Here is a 13,700-nt window from a genome sequence, read left to right as displayed (position 1 = left end):
ACAAATGTGTTTTTAAAAACTCTTCACAATTTTTCAGTTTTTAAAAGCAAAAAACTGAAATGGATAAATTGTGTTTTGATTTTTACTTTTCAATTTTTAAAAACTAAAAACAAAAACTATTTCAAACAGACCCTTAGTATTTGGAGTTCTTTTAGATTTTGTAGAGATGAGGAACAGTGACATTTTGAAAGCTAGAGAGGTTTCAAATCCATGTACTCATGCTGCCGCTTTAAGTGCAACTAGATATTTTCCACCATTGAAGAAGGTATCACAAGAGGTTCGGAAGCATCTCCTTTTTTTTTTTGATATGGTTGTTGTTGCAATGAGAGTAAAGTAATATGTCATTTTGTTTGATTTTTATTTAATGAAATTGATTATGCCCAATTTAAAGTTGTGCTATTATGAGTATTAATAGCACATACATTAATAGAATTGAAATTATTGTTACTATTGGTTGTCATTTTTTTTACAAAATTATTAATAGAATTGAAATTATTGTTTCTATGATTGTTTTTGTTTAATTTTTGAATTTTATTATTAAATTGATCCTTTATTGATTATTCTATTAATCTATCAGTAATTTAATTGTATTTTTTGTCAACAAAATTAAAAGAATTGTTATTATTTGTACAATTAATAGATTTGTTTAACTTTTGAATTTTAATACTTATTGATTTCTCATTTTTGTTAAAATTTTTGATGATAGATATTGCATGAGAATGAGTTGAAGGAAGTATGGATAATTGCATGAATGAATGAGTTGGAGAAGAAGAGTGAAGAGAAGTATTATCTTGGAAGCCATTATTAAGCTTGATTTGCTCTAGATACCATGAATGTTTAAGCTATGAAAAGTATATACTCTTTTAGCATATTTACCACACAAATTTAATATCATATGTGGCCATATTAACTGATCAAAAATTCAATCAAAATCATAGTTAAAGCAAAGCATTCAAGTAAAAGTAATTTCCTCAATCCTAAAAATTAAATATATTCATTATGACAATTGTTTTTAACTTTGGTTTCTAAAGAAGGTTCTCTACGCAAGTGTTAAGAAAAAGTTCTCTATACAAGTCTTTCAATACAAATTTCTATGAGCTTTACATTTACTTTTTTCTATAAGGTACAATTATCTGCAACTTAGCAATTAGTAGTAATGAATACTAGCAGGAATATGTCAGTCCGAATAAATTCTACACTCTAACATATAATAAAATCATCATTACAATTCTCTATTTTATTTTTGTTTTTTTTACTAATGGATTAAATATATAATAATAGTACTATATATTTATTGGAAGATTCATACTATCCAAACTATTTCATAGCATGTACCATAATTGTCTTATATTTTTTAACGTTAAATTTCCATAAAAAAATGTTATCTTTAAAATATAGTTGTCAAATAGAAAATAATAGAAAAATTAAGGATTAAATATGAGAATTTTAAAGTTTCTATACTTGAATATAGACTTTTAACTAAATATTGTTCTCAAATTTTTTGAAATTATATAGTTAAGCATTGTTTTTTTAGGTTGTTGAATTAATGTAATATTAAGCTTAATGTCTGCTTGATTATTACTATCTTATTACTAGCTTATAAATAAGCCTAAAATATATATGCATTTGAAAGTAACTGATTCATAAAGCTTCGTGTGCATGTGTTAAATTACTCTTCTGAAATTAGCTTCCTTCAACACATACTCATGAACCACTTTGTATGACTTCTAAAGCCATGTCTCCATCAACATGCTTTTTTTAGATACATGTGTAATGTCCTATCTTTTTCATGGATACAACTGCGCCAGCTTTTCTAATTTTTTTTATTAAAGCTTTTCTAATTTTTTAAATCCTATATCTTATAGCACATTTTACCTTTTCAAATCCATGGTTTTGGAGAGTACAATCATACATCACTAAAAAGAGTAATGCTTGTGTATCTAGTAGGGGTGGACAGGTTTTGAGAAGACCGACTCAATCCGTCCGAACCATAAAAACCGCTTACATGCGGTCGGATTTCAAACGGGTGTCGGGTCTAAAAGGTGAACTAAACCGGTTTTTAGTGGTTTGTACCGGTTCGGTTCGGTTGAATGAAATCAACCCAATGAAGACTGAACCCGACCGTATTAACATATATTACTGGGCTGGACTTTATGTTTTTTTAGGTCCAACAGACCTTTCCATCATATCCAAATACCAATATACCACTGTAATAGTATCAATTAGAAACCCTAGCCGTCTCATATTTTTCCCTTTAGTCTTGCATCATTTTTTTATTTGCCCCTTTGTCTTGCATAGTTGATAGTTCACTTCACTCTATCTTCTCCATCATTTATTCCTCTTCTCTATTTCAGTAAAGTTTGATGATGTTGGTTCTTCGTTGTATCAAGGGCTTTGCCATTATTACCCACTACTCTAAAGAACTGCCACTGCAATGTCTTTTTACTTGTCCTCTTCTTTATCTCAAAAACAATCTCCAATAAGCAGCAAAAACAACAAGAATTTAAGATTCAACGCTTGAAGACATCAATTTTTTGTTTTAAGATTCAACGCTTGAAGAGATCAATTTTTTGTTTCAAGTCGAAGAATGGATTCTTTTTTATTATTTATGTTTTAAAAAAAACTTATTTTTTTTGTTTTTGATCTTACATAATGATTTTTAGATCTGATTTTTAAATGGATCACCGACTTAAACCGGTCTGAAATCCGACAAACCGAAAACCCGTAAACCGATGAAACCGTTAACACAAGTGGTCGAAATTGGGCCTTCATTATGGACCCACAGTTTAGGTCGGATTGGATTTTTGGGCCCGAATCCAGTTCAATCCGACCGCTGTCCAGGCCTAGTATCTAGCTATAAAATATACTGCTAAACTACAAATTTTGTCAGTCGACATTAAATGCATGTCAAACACTTAGTTCCATCTCAAGTTTGTTTTTCTTTGTTCAGTCCCTTCCTAATACTAAAAGGTTGCAAATTTAAAAAATATTTGTGCATGATTTAATAGTGTGTTGAATATAATTTAATTGAAGTCTTTTTTCTATGAGAGATTTACAGTGTGTTTGTTTCAAAAGAAGATGGAAGGATTGATTGTAGAAAGAAAGAAAGCACGGAAAACTATATCCTTTCTTCATTTGGTTCTTTCATAAAGTTGAAAGAAGGATTACATTTTGCTGGGTCCCACTTAAATAAATCTTCCACGCCAAAATGAGAAGAAAGTGGGATGAGTATATCAATGTTGATTAAAAATACTAATGTACCCTTTCTTCCATTTCAATTTTAATATATTTTTTTGAAATTTTTTGTCATTTCCAAAGATATCTTTGTCATTTTGTAAATATATATTTTTATTTCTTTTCACTTTTTAGAAACTTTTATCTTTCTTTCCTTCTATTTTCTTTCATACCAAACAATTAAATTATTCATCTCACTTTCTTTTCTCATTCTTTCCTTTTATTTTCTTTCCTGTTACTTTCTTTCTTTCTACTTTCTTTTATCAACCAAACAGTGTTAGTGATGATTAAATTTAAATTTTATATTAAAAATTGGTATACATTATTATTAATTAAGTGGTACTCCCTCCGTCTCATAATAAGTGTCTTATTTGAGCTTTTCACGGTTCTTAAGAAAGTGATTAGATATGTTGATTTTAATGATAAATTTAATATTATTTACTAAAGTATCCTTATTTATTATAGGTGGTGGAGTAGTTGGAAAACGTGAAAGTTAATATATAGGGGTATAATAGTGGAAAAAAAAATCTTGCATTAGTATTCTAAAGAGACATTTATTTTAAGACATATAAAAAATGCAAATGAGACACTTATTGTGAGACGGTGGGGGAGTATAATATTAGAGGATTTGTAAGTGGTTTACTAGCAAACTAATTATTGTATATTGATTGTTTTTGAAATAAATATCAGACTCAATATTATTTTAATTTTGTTGTTATATTATAAAATATTTTAATTTATGGGTCATAATTAATACAATACTATTTTATTTGGCTTATTTTTTTGTGTTATTTGGTAGGGGTTGGATTATATTTATTTGCATTTGAAATACAATGTTAATATGACGCACATCCAGATAGATACAAACTCCGCATTTGAGAGACACCGCAAGGAAGTTAATATTTGTGAGAAGTGTTTTTTGTTCGTGGAGGAATGAGAAATGTAGAGTTAAAGGTCATTGGAACTATCGGGGAGTGTTGTGTGGTCCAACATGGATGAAATATATGTTGATATCTGGTTCTCTAGATAGTGATTATGATATCATTACTTTGCAATGAGCTATGCTACTGGGTACGAAGCGAAACACACGAAGGCAAAATGTTTAGTTAGAAAAAAATATAAACGTGGCATTATACGGAAACATGGGGTGGGTTTAGTGTAATTCTTGCCATTCTTCTATTTGTTCCTTCGTAACAAATAGTATTTTCCCTTTGCAATATATTGAGGAGGGTTTATTATCGGTTGATGAGAATAGGATTTACCAACTCTTGTAAATTTTATCCCTAAAACTCACTATTTTCATGGGACATTATCACCTCAATATATTTTTTATTTTATTCAATAAAATATTAAAAATATTTATAATTAGCATAAACTCACTATTTTCACGGAACACTATCACCACGATACATTTTTTATTTGAATTAACAAAATATTAAAAATATTTATAATTAGCATAATTTTACTATTTTCACGGGACACTATCATCACAATATCTTTTTTTTATTTTAATCAACAAAATATTAGAAATATTTATAATTAACAAAGACTCACAATTTTCACGGAACACTATCACCACAATACATTTTTTTTAATTAACAAAAAATTGTAAATATTTATAGTTAATGCTGATATTTTTAAATATTTATAGTTATTATACATATTGAATTTATAATATTGATGATTTGCTACATGTTTATTTTTAAATATTTACACTTATTAGTGATTTTATAATAACAATTATATATCAACAAAGCCTTATCGAATTATCTAAGAAATAAAAGAATATATTTTCCTTTTTCATGCATGATTTTTCTATTAGATACCAAAAAGTATCCCTTTTGTGGGGGCAAATTACAAAACTCATTCTTTCACGTGGTTGTTGACATTAATATTGCCCATGAATATAATATTTTAGTCATAACTTGCTACTATTTCATATTTTATTATTTACATATTCTATCATTACTATCTATTGACAAATCAGATGATAATGACAATGAGGCTTTCGAGCATTAATAAAAAATTTAAACTTTTTCTATTGTGTTACTACTTCATGCTCACCTTAAGAACGGAAAATACCCGTGCGGACGCACGGGTCTTCTACTAGTATTTATTGATAGAAATCCTAATAACGACACTGATTTTACACTGTCAAAGGAATTCACAAAACTTTGAGTGTGGGCTCCATCAAATGAAGGATATGCAAAATATTTGTTTTTTGCTGGAGGGGGTCAGTTGAGACAAGAAAGATCGCTCTTAAGTGCTGCTACAACAGGCCTTGTGCATTATATGCTGTTAAAGCACCACACAAATAAAAAACTAATGAAAATGAGATACAGTATGTCGCTTCAATTTGATTTCTTTTGAAAGTGATTTTGTTTTATTAAGTTTGGTTATGTTGACCTGAAATTTAAAGGTGTTATGATGCAGCTCATTTGTAATAATACATTTTCCAAATAAGCTATTAAATGACATGGTAATTTCGTCTGCTTTCGGTTTCTACATCTCATACTGCTCTGCTTCATAGAGTTATTGTGACTTTTTTGTATTGATTTTAAAGACACCAGTTGTGCTATGTGCTGTGGATGGGGACTTTCTCTGGCCTTATTATTCAAGTGTCCCTAGCAATCCATGGCTTTCCGACGGCCACACTTTCATGATACCCTCTGTCCCACGGCAGTCAAGTTTTACTTTCTGTCAATGTACTGAGGTAAGATATTTATAACTGTAGTAATCATGTTTATGATGTACGTGTAAAACATTACACAAGTCATCATGATTAAAATCCGCATATTTTCATCAAATATTACGGGTCACCCCTGTGGACTCAAATTTCTCGTGGAGTCTCCTTACGTTGCATGATAACAATAGATGCTCAATTTATCTTTAATCTTTAGTATTGGTCAGTCTGAGTCATATGAATTAATAAAAGTGGCATGCAACATGTCCTTTGTATGGTCTGCACCACCATGGAACTGTTATGGCATCCTGTTATGGTATCATATCTACATATCAGGTGCATGTAAGACAGATACAATATGTTCTGATGACTCATGCCTAACACTCACATCTCCGATGTCAAAAATGGATTCTCTCATGGGTGTTTTCCACATGAGAGAGTAAGTGTGCTCCCTCACCATTCAAATTCATCACATCTAAACTTCTCATGTGTTTCTCTCTCCTTTTGAAAGGCTGCAAGTCATGCGTCTGCACTGCTATTATATTCTTTTTAACTTGTTTATTTAATGTAGACTAAATGAAATGTTAAATAATATAAATTACTGAACTAATGATAGCAAATGAACTGTTTTGGAGGTAATTTGAATTAACAGAAGTAAGTTGTTTTAAGAAGTTCGTCTTTCCTATAAAATCCATATTATTAGTTGAGATAAACTAAATTCCGGTAATGGAATATATTTGTTTTGTGCCAACATCAGAATATATTTGTTAGTGCTTCTGTTAGTAGTTTTTTACTTGGAATATGATAATTGATAGTCTATACATGGAAAGAGCTACTGAATTGAAGCCATCATGGGCCGAGGTACGAAACTCGTCATTTGCATACCCCTTTATTGATGATATTTATATGTATACTTTTTGTACTCAGTTTTTTCAAGTACTTTCAATTAGTAGTTATTACACTACAGAAAATATAAAATTATAACTTAATTATGGATGAGTTTCATTTGAAGATGTTAGAAACCAGTAAACAAACAAGGAAATAAAGGTAATAAGGAATAAAGGGGAATGATTCAGACTGCTTATTATATTCAATCATGAGGGAATTTAAAGTGAAGGCATCACCTTAACTGACACAGAGCAGGGCTCACTTTCCATAACTAACTCTAGCTATTTTCCAAGATGATCCTCACACTCTCCAAGGTCTGCCACTAAAATATATTAAGGGAATGGTTACAGTCTCTCTCTCCAAGGCCTGCCACAATCATTGACAACTCATGGGATTCTAGAAGGATCTCTCTTATCCCTCCCTACTGTAAAATAACCATTGCTTGGGCCCCTTCGTGCTATCGTGGGCCAATTGATTAGTTAACCCTGTTACACCCCTAACAGATGATATTTCACAAGCTCTGAATTAGTACTAGTTTATTTTGAAGTCTCCCTGTTCAATCATTTATTTTAATATTGATCCTTGCAGAGTCACACTTGGCAGAGCACTGCTTAATTATGGCGAGCTTGGTAATGCAATCGAAAGCTTTGACAGCTTTAGCTCTAAAGGTCAGTCTCCGTGAAACTTGGTGATTGGTTTTATTGTTGCTCAAATTTTCTGCACTGTTTTTTCTTCACCATTTCACACCAATCGATCGAAGATGATATATCAATATGATTCTGCATACATGCAGGCATGACAATGCTCATTTTCATGATCCTGAGCTGCCCCTACAGCCCCTCCAATCTCTTCTGGTACTCCCACCATATCTATTAATCTATATGCGTATATGAGAGGTTCCTTTTATGGTTTCCAAGCAATGTTTTTATGGAGAATTATATGTTTTGCAGAGTGAATAATCAGTTAGTGTCACGGGGTATGAAGCAGTTTTTGCAATGTGAAATGAAAGCAAAAATCTCTTGCTTGATTGCTTTCCAGACAAGCAACGAGTTTTACAAAGTTGAATCGGGTTTAATGACCTTGTTGCAAAATTAATTGGAGTCTAAAACTGAGAATTCAAAATTCATTTTTGTCCGGTTATGTTGATCATTTCCAGAGCCTTGATTCTGAGGATGTTGGATGGTGCAACATTCAAATGCTTAATTCTCACTTGCTAGCCCAGAGGCGGAAACAAGAGAAGTTTTGTTTGGTGGTTCAGAATTTGTTCCTTAGACCCCGTCATTACAGAGACAGCTTGAGGTTGCTTGGGAAAAGGGTTTTGATGCCTCGGAAGCTGCTCAACTTGATTGTTTATGGTTCAAAAAAATGGAAACGAACTACTGAATGTGCTGCTCTCTTGCATTCTTTTTGTGAATTTGTATTCATAAAATTATATACCTCTTGAAATCTCTTGAATTGTTCCCTGTTGTAGCTTCAATTGTTTGAGTGTTAAGTAAGAGCTAAATATATTGACATTGTTTCATTTCACTTTGTTTGTTTAAGACAGAATCAGGATTCAGTAATCATTAACAAAGAAATATAGACAAAGAGTGTTTATGTGTGAAGATAGTGCAAAGAGTTAGTCCACATTGGGTAGCTCCAAAATAAAAATGCAGAGCATCCTTATAAATAAATATGTGGACTTTATGTATTGTTGAAGCTCATCAAACTTAAGATTAAATGATCTTTATGTATATTAAATGAACTTTATGTTTTGTTGAAGCTCATCAAACTTAAGATTAAATGATCTTTATGTTTTGTTGAAGCTCATCAAACTTAAGATTAAATGATTCCACAGTTCAAGTTTTAGTTTAAATTTTCCATTGAACTTAAGTTAAAATGATGCTTCAAGGTTCGCTTAGTCCTCCTTTCCTGTTATTTTCATATGCCGTTTGAGTTTTTCCAAGGCTTAAAGTCTTGTAACTAGAATTTGAGTTCTTCCCCTTTGAATGTGTTAGTTTCAATGAGTTTTCTTGATATATGTGTTCATTTGAGAGTCATTGTTATTCTCATCAATTGGATTTTATGCTGGTACTGGTTCTGATACATTTTGGTTGTCAAATTATATTAATTAAAAAAGACAATCCTCATGCAACTGCTGCATTTTCTTGATGTTTTATCCAGGCCTTGTGTAGTTATGTTATGCATTTTCTAGATGTTTTTATCCAAACCTTGACAACTAATCTTTGCAACAAAGTATTAGTTCATTACAGGAGAGTTGCAATGTTGCTGCTCACATCATAAAAATTGCTCCAGTAATAAAAAAAAATCCCACATCTTTTTATTTCAAACTAATTTTAGTGTTTATAAAACTAAAATTTATGACCTAACTGAAATAATTGCTGAATGTCTCTAATAAAGTTAAGCGAATTGAAACAATTGCTAAATGTCTCTCCTAAAGTATACGACCTAATTGACTGAAATTTCCCCTTAAGAAATTTAATTATTATTCACTAGCATCCAAATGTATATTTTTTGAAATAGCAAAGAAAATACATGCAATAAGAAACTTAGGCATAAGGGATGCCAAAACCAAAAAAACAAGATCACAAATTGATTTCCTAAACAAATTAATAACACGCCTAAATTTCAATCACAAATGATTTGCCAATATTATACTTAGACCTTTGCAATATATTGCAAAACTGACTTGGAAACCAAATGCAAAGCCTGAACGAAGAAATCACCCTGCACCTGCCAAATCTTCTAGCCAAAGACCAATCAATGACAGAAGATATTTCCCCTCCACCCTGCACCTGCCAAATCTTCTAACCAAAGACCAATCAATGATGAAAGATATTTCCCCTCCACGCCGACCACAGCACCAATGTTTGATGATAAAAAGAATGGCAGCATCTATACATGACCAACACAAACTAAACCATCACACCAAATAAAGCCTGATTGACCAACACAAACTAAGCCATCACACCAAATAAAGCCTGATTGACCAACACAAACTAAACCATCACACCTCACCCTGACTTGGAAACCAAATGCAAAGCCTGGTTGAATGAAGAAATCCCTGCACCTGCCAAATTTTCTAGCCAAACAATCCAAAACAGACGGCAGTGATCCACAGTCACAGCCAAGCCGACCACGGCATCGATGTTTGATGATAAAAGAATGTCAGCATCTATACATGACCAACACAAACTAAACCATCACACACAGAATATTCTATTGAAAATCTCACCCTGACTTGGAAACAAAATGCAAAGCTTGATTGAATGAAGAAATCACCCTGCACCTGTCAAATTTTCTAGCCTAACAATCCAAAACAGATGGCACTGATCCACAGTTGCAGTCGAACCAATCAAGGACGAAAGATACAGCATTGATCCACAGTCGCAACCGTACCAGTCAATGAAAGAAGATATTTCCCCTCCACGCTGGCCACCGCACTGATGTTTGATGATACAAGAATTGCAGCATCTATACATGACCAAACCACTACAAAGGACACGGAAAGTAACAACAGCTAGCATTGAGATAAACTGCAGACACTGATAAGAAATTGCAGCAACACAAACTAAATCATCACATCAAACCCTATTTCATCCACATGAAATATAAAAAAAACAAAAGCAACATTTATATCAACAAGCCAAACTATAAATTCCATTAGAATTGCAGCCACACAGGCCTGAAATTACATTCAGATATTGTTTCAAACCACAATAAACTGCTTAATTATACAACCAACTTCATACACCATTACAATAATAATCATACAGAGATACCTCATACCAAATGAGAAACTACTTAATCATACATTAAACAACTAATACTTGAATTTATATAGAAAAATTAAATGGTTTGTGAACCATGAAATCAGTAATAATGGCAGCAAAACAAGTCATTGTAGCTGCTATAGAAACAAGTAGAAAAACAGCACTGACCATCTTGAGAAAGATCCATTTCTTACCCCATTTTTTGATTTTCTCCTCAACAATGTAGATTTCCTAAGGAAAATACATATTTAAAAACCAAAACACCAATGGTGTAAGAAATGGATCTTTCTCAAGATGTTCAGTGCTGTTTTTCTACTTGTTTCTATAGGAGCTACAATGGTTTGTTTTGCTGCCATTATTACTGATTTCATGGTTTACAAACCATTTAGTTTTTCTATATAAATTCAGTATTAGTTGTTTAATGTATGATCAAGTATTAGTTGAATTTGTTTTTTACATGTTTTGTTCTAACCTTCATGAAAATTCAGAACCTTTAAGGCCCAAATTGAGTCTCAAGAACACTGCAAAAAAAAATGGTATTTGAACCAAAAGTTAGTGAACTTTCGTATGGGCTACAGAGCAAAATTATAATATTTCATCAGGATTCATATGAATCAGCCGAACAACTCAGCAAAACCCTAAGTTCTTAAGCAGTATATAAACATTCATTGAGACTGACACAAGGGGCTTTTTCAGACTGACAAATCAGAACAAACAGAGAAGAAAAAAAATCACCTGAATTTGTCATTTCGCCAGAAACTCTCACCGGAAAACCAGAGCCACCGCGCCGGAGGTGATAAACCGCCGTGACTGAGCTTTAAACCGAGGCCATCTTTCATTTCTTTTACTCCAGAAGGTTGATAATATCCCTCTGATTCCGAATCCTATCTTGTTCTACTGCTTTGTGTTGATTTTGTTGTTTAACCACAAGATTTTCGAAGTTTCTTTTTTAGATCTACGAATTTTGCCTATTTGTTTTCAAAAATAAACTTGAGATTTGAAAAGAGGAGAAGAAACCGAACCCAGATATGTAAAAAAAATTGCATTCGGGAAATTTTCACCTCCGACCACCGTGCAGGAGGAGCTCCAGCCGCTGTAAGCTTCGGTGAGCCGCCGTCAAGCTTCACCTTCTCCGCTCCTTGTTCTTCTGCTGCCACTGTGTTTAATTTGTTTTTTTTTTTTTTGAAAAAGCCAAATATATTAAATAAAGAAGCACAAGAAGTGCATATTACATATTTATAATAGTCCCAGACCAACCATCATAAGCCGCTGCAAAGCACTAGAGCAAAAACCAGTAGAAGCTCACACCTAACATCAAAACTATAGAAGCATAGACACGTCAGAAAGATGAGAGAGGTAGTGAGTTATATTTATGAGGGAAGAATACTTGATTTTTTTTTTTTTTCTGAAAGGTGATAATAAAGATGATGTTGCCAAAGTATGATAATGATGATGTAATGGTCACGTGAATGGTTCTTTGAGAAAAGGAAGAGTTTGTCTTGGAATTAATAAAAGCTATTTTTTTGTTTTTTTTTTAACCTTTTCTTTCTCCCTGCCTCGTGATTTGCGCGCTGGCTGTGTGTGACAAGTGGCCCTCGAAGCCACTTGTCCTCATCTGAGAAGATGATCGGAAATGGAATTCTCTACATACTTGTTTTTCGGTCTGGGAATGGGTAATTTTTTATCCGATATCAAAATTGGATACTATAATGGATACTTATTGGATACTTTTGTCGGATATCCGAAGTAATTGTCCGGTTTCGGTCCAAAAAATTGATCCATCACTGTTTCGGTCCGGTCCGGATTTACCTGATACTATTCTGGTCCGACTCTCGGGATAGCAAATACCCGGACCGAACCGGACCGAAAACAGCCCTACTTTTTTTTATTTCTATTATGCACCTTAGTTCTAGATCTTAGATCCTATATAAAATTAGTCAAGTGACTAAATCAGATGGCTGGAATTTATTCTGCTTTATTTTATGTTACTATTTTTATTTTGATTAGCTTTTAACTTCAAAAATTCATATTAATTTTGTTTTTAGTCTAAAAATCATGAAAATTCACAAAAATATGTCTTATTATTTTACACTTTGTGTTTTTTTATTATTAGTTTATTATGTTATTTTTGCTCTTTCTCTTCATCTATCTTTTCTTTCTTTGACCCGAATCGATAAAAGAGCAAAATGAGAGAAAGTCGTATGTGGTTGATTTGAATTCGAATTCATCATTCCTCCATTATTATTATATGTCTTATTATTTATACCTTGTGTAGTTGTGTTTTCTTTTTATATATTAGTTTATTATTTTAATTTTTCCCTTTCTTCTTCATCTATCCTTCTTTTTTTTCTTTGTCCGGAATCGATAAAAGATTAAAAATGAAAAAAAGTCGTATGTGGTTGATTTGAATCCGAATTCATCCTTCCTCCACTACTAATATTTATTTACTAACTTTGATAACATACTTGACAAGTTTCAAGATGGTTATCTTTAACAACTAACGACTAATTTTAATTTCTGCATTTAACTATATTGTTCTTTATATTTATCATACCATCATATTTACTTTCTGCTATTTTTATTTTGTCTATTTGGACGTCATATTTATTCTCCTCTATTTTTCTTTTGACCACTTGGACCGTACTTTAATTTTATGCTAAAACATTAATAAACAAGATGAAACCTAAAAAAATGCTTAAGGACCAATGAACTGTGGATTATTGTTTGACTGTTATTTTGCTCGTTATTTTTGTCTGGTTGGATTGCTGTTGTGATGTGTGTAGGTGTCTCCTCTAAAAGTCTTTGAAGGTTAATTCCAAAGCACTAAGATAAGGATTTCGCCGATTTGCAACCGTTACTCTGCCTGATTTCCGTCAGAAACTTATGTGGTTCTTCGAAGATTTGCAAGTTCATTTGGGTCCCTAAGTGGTAATTTTGGTTTTGTGTGGGTAATCCAAAGGATGGGAATTCTTCCTTGACTCAATGTCTCAAGTGTCGACTTCTTATTTTGGTTAGATCGTTTTTTTCCCTAAACTTTTATTTTCCCGCACTAGGATAGCCTCTTCATCTCCTCCCATTTCTTAAATTTTCAAAGTCTCCTCTCTTTTTCTAAAAATCTTCTT

General features: G+C 32.2%; 1 long non-coding RNA gene across 1 annotated transcript; it reads right to left on the bottom strand.

The window, feature by feature from the left end:
* Nucleotides 1–10,418: 10,418 nt before the first annotated feature.
* Nucleotides 10,419–12,020, bottom strand: LOC131595756 (uncharacterized). Its single transcript, XR_009282033.1, has 3 exons — nt 11,640–12,020; nt 11,314–11,546; nt 10,419–11,099 (listed from the first exon to the last, which is right to left on the bottom strand). It is a non-coding gene; the product is annotated as an uncharacterized LOC131595756 (long non-coding RNA).
* Nucleotides 12,021–13,700: the final 1,680 nt, after the last annotated feature.

Source organism: Vicia villosa, linkage group LG4, assembly GCF_029867415.1.
Source record: "Vicia villosa cultivar HV-30 ecotype Madison, WI linkage group LG4, Vvil1.0, whole genome shotgun sequence".
Taxonomy (NCBI): domain Eukaryota; kingdom Viridiplantae; phylum Streptophyta; class Magnoliopsida; order Fabales; family Fabaceae; genus Vicia; species Vicia villosa.
Note: the sequence above shows the minus strand (reverse complement) of the source record. Positions and strands in the feature narration are given on the sequence as shown.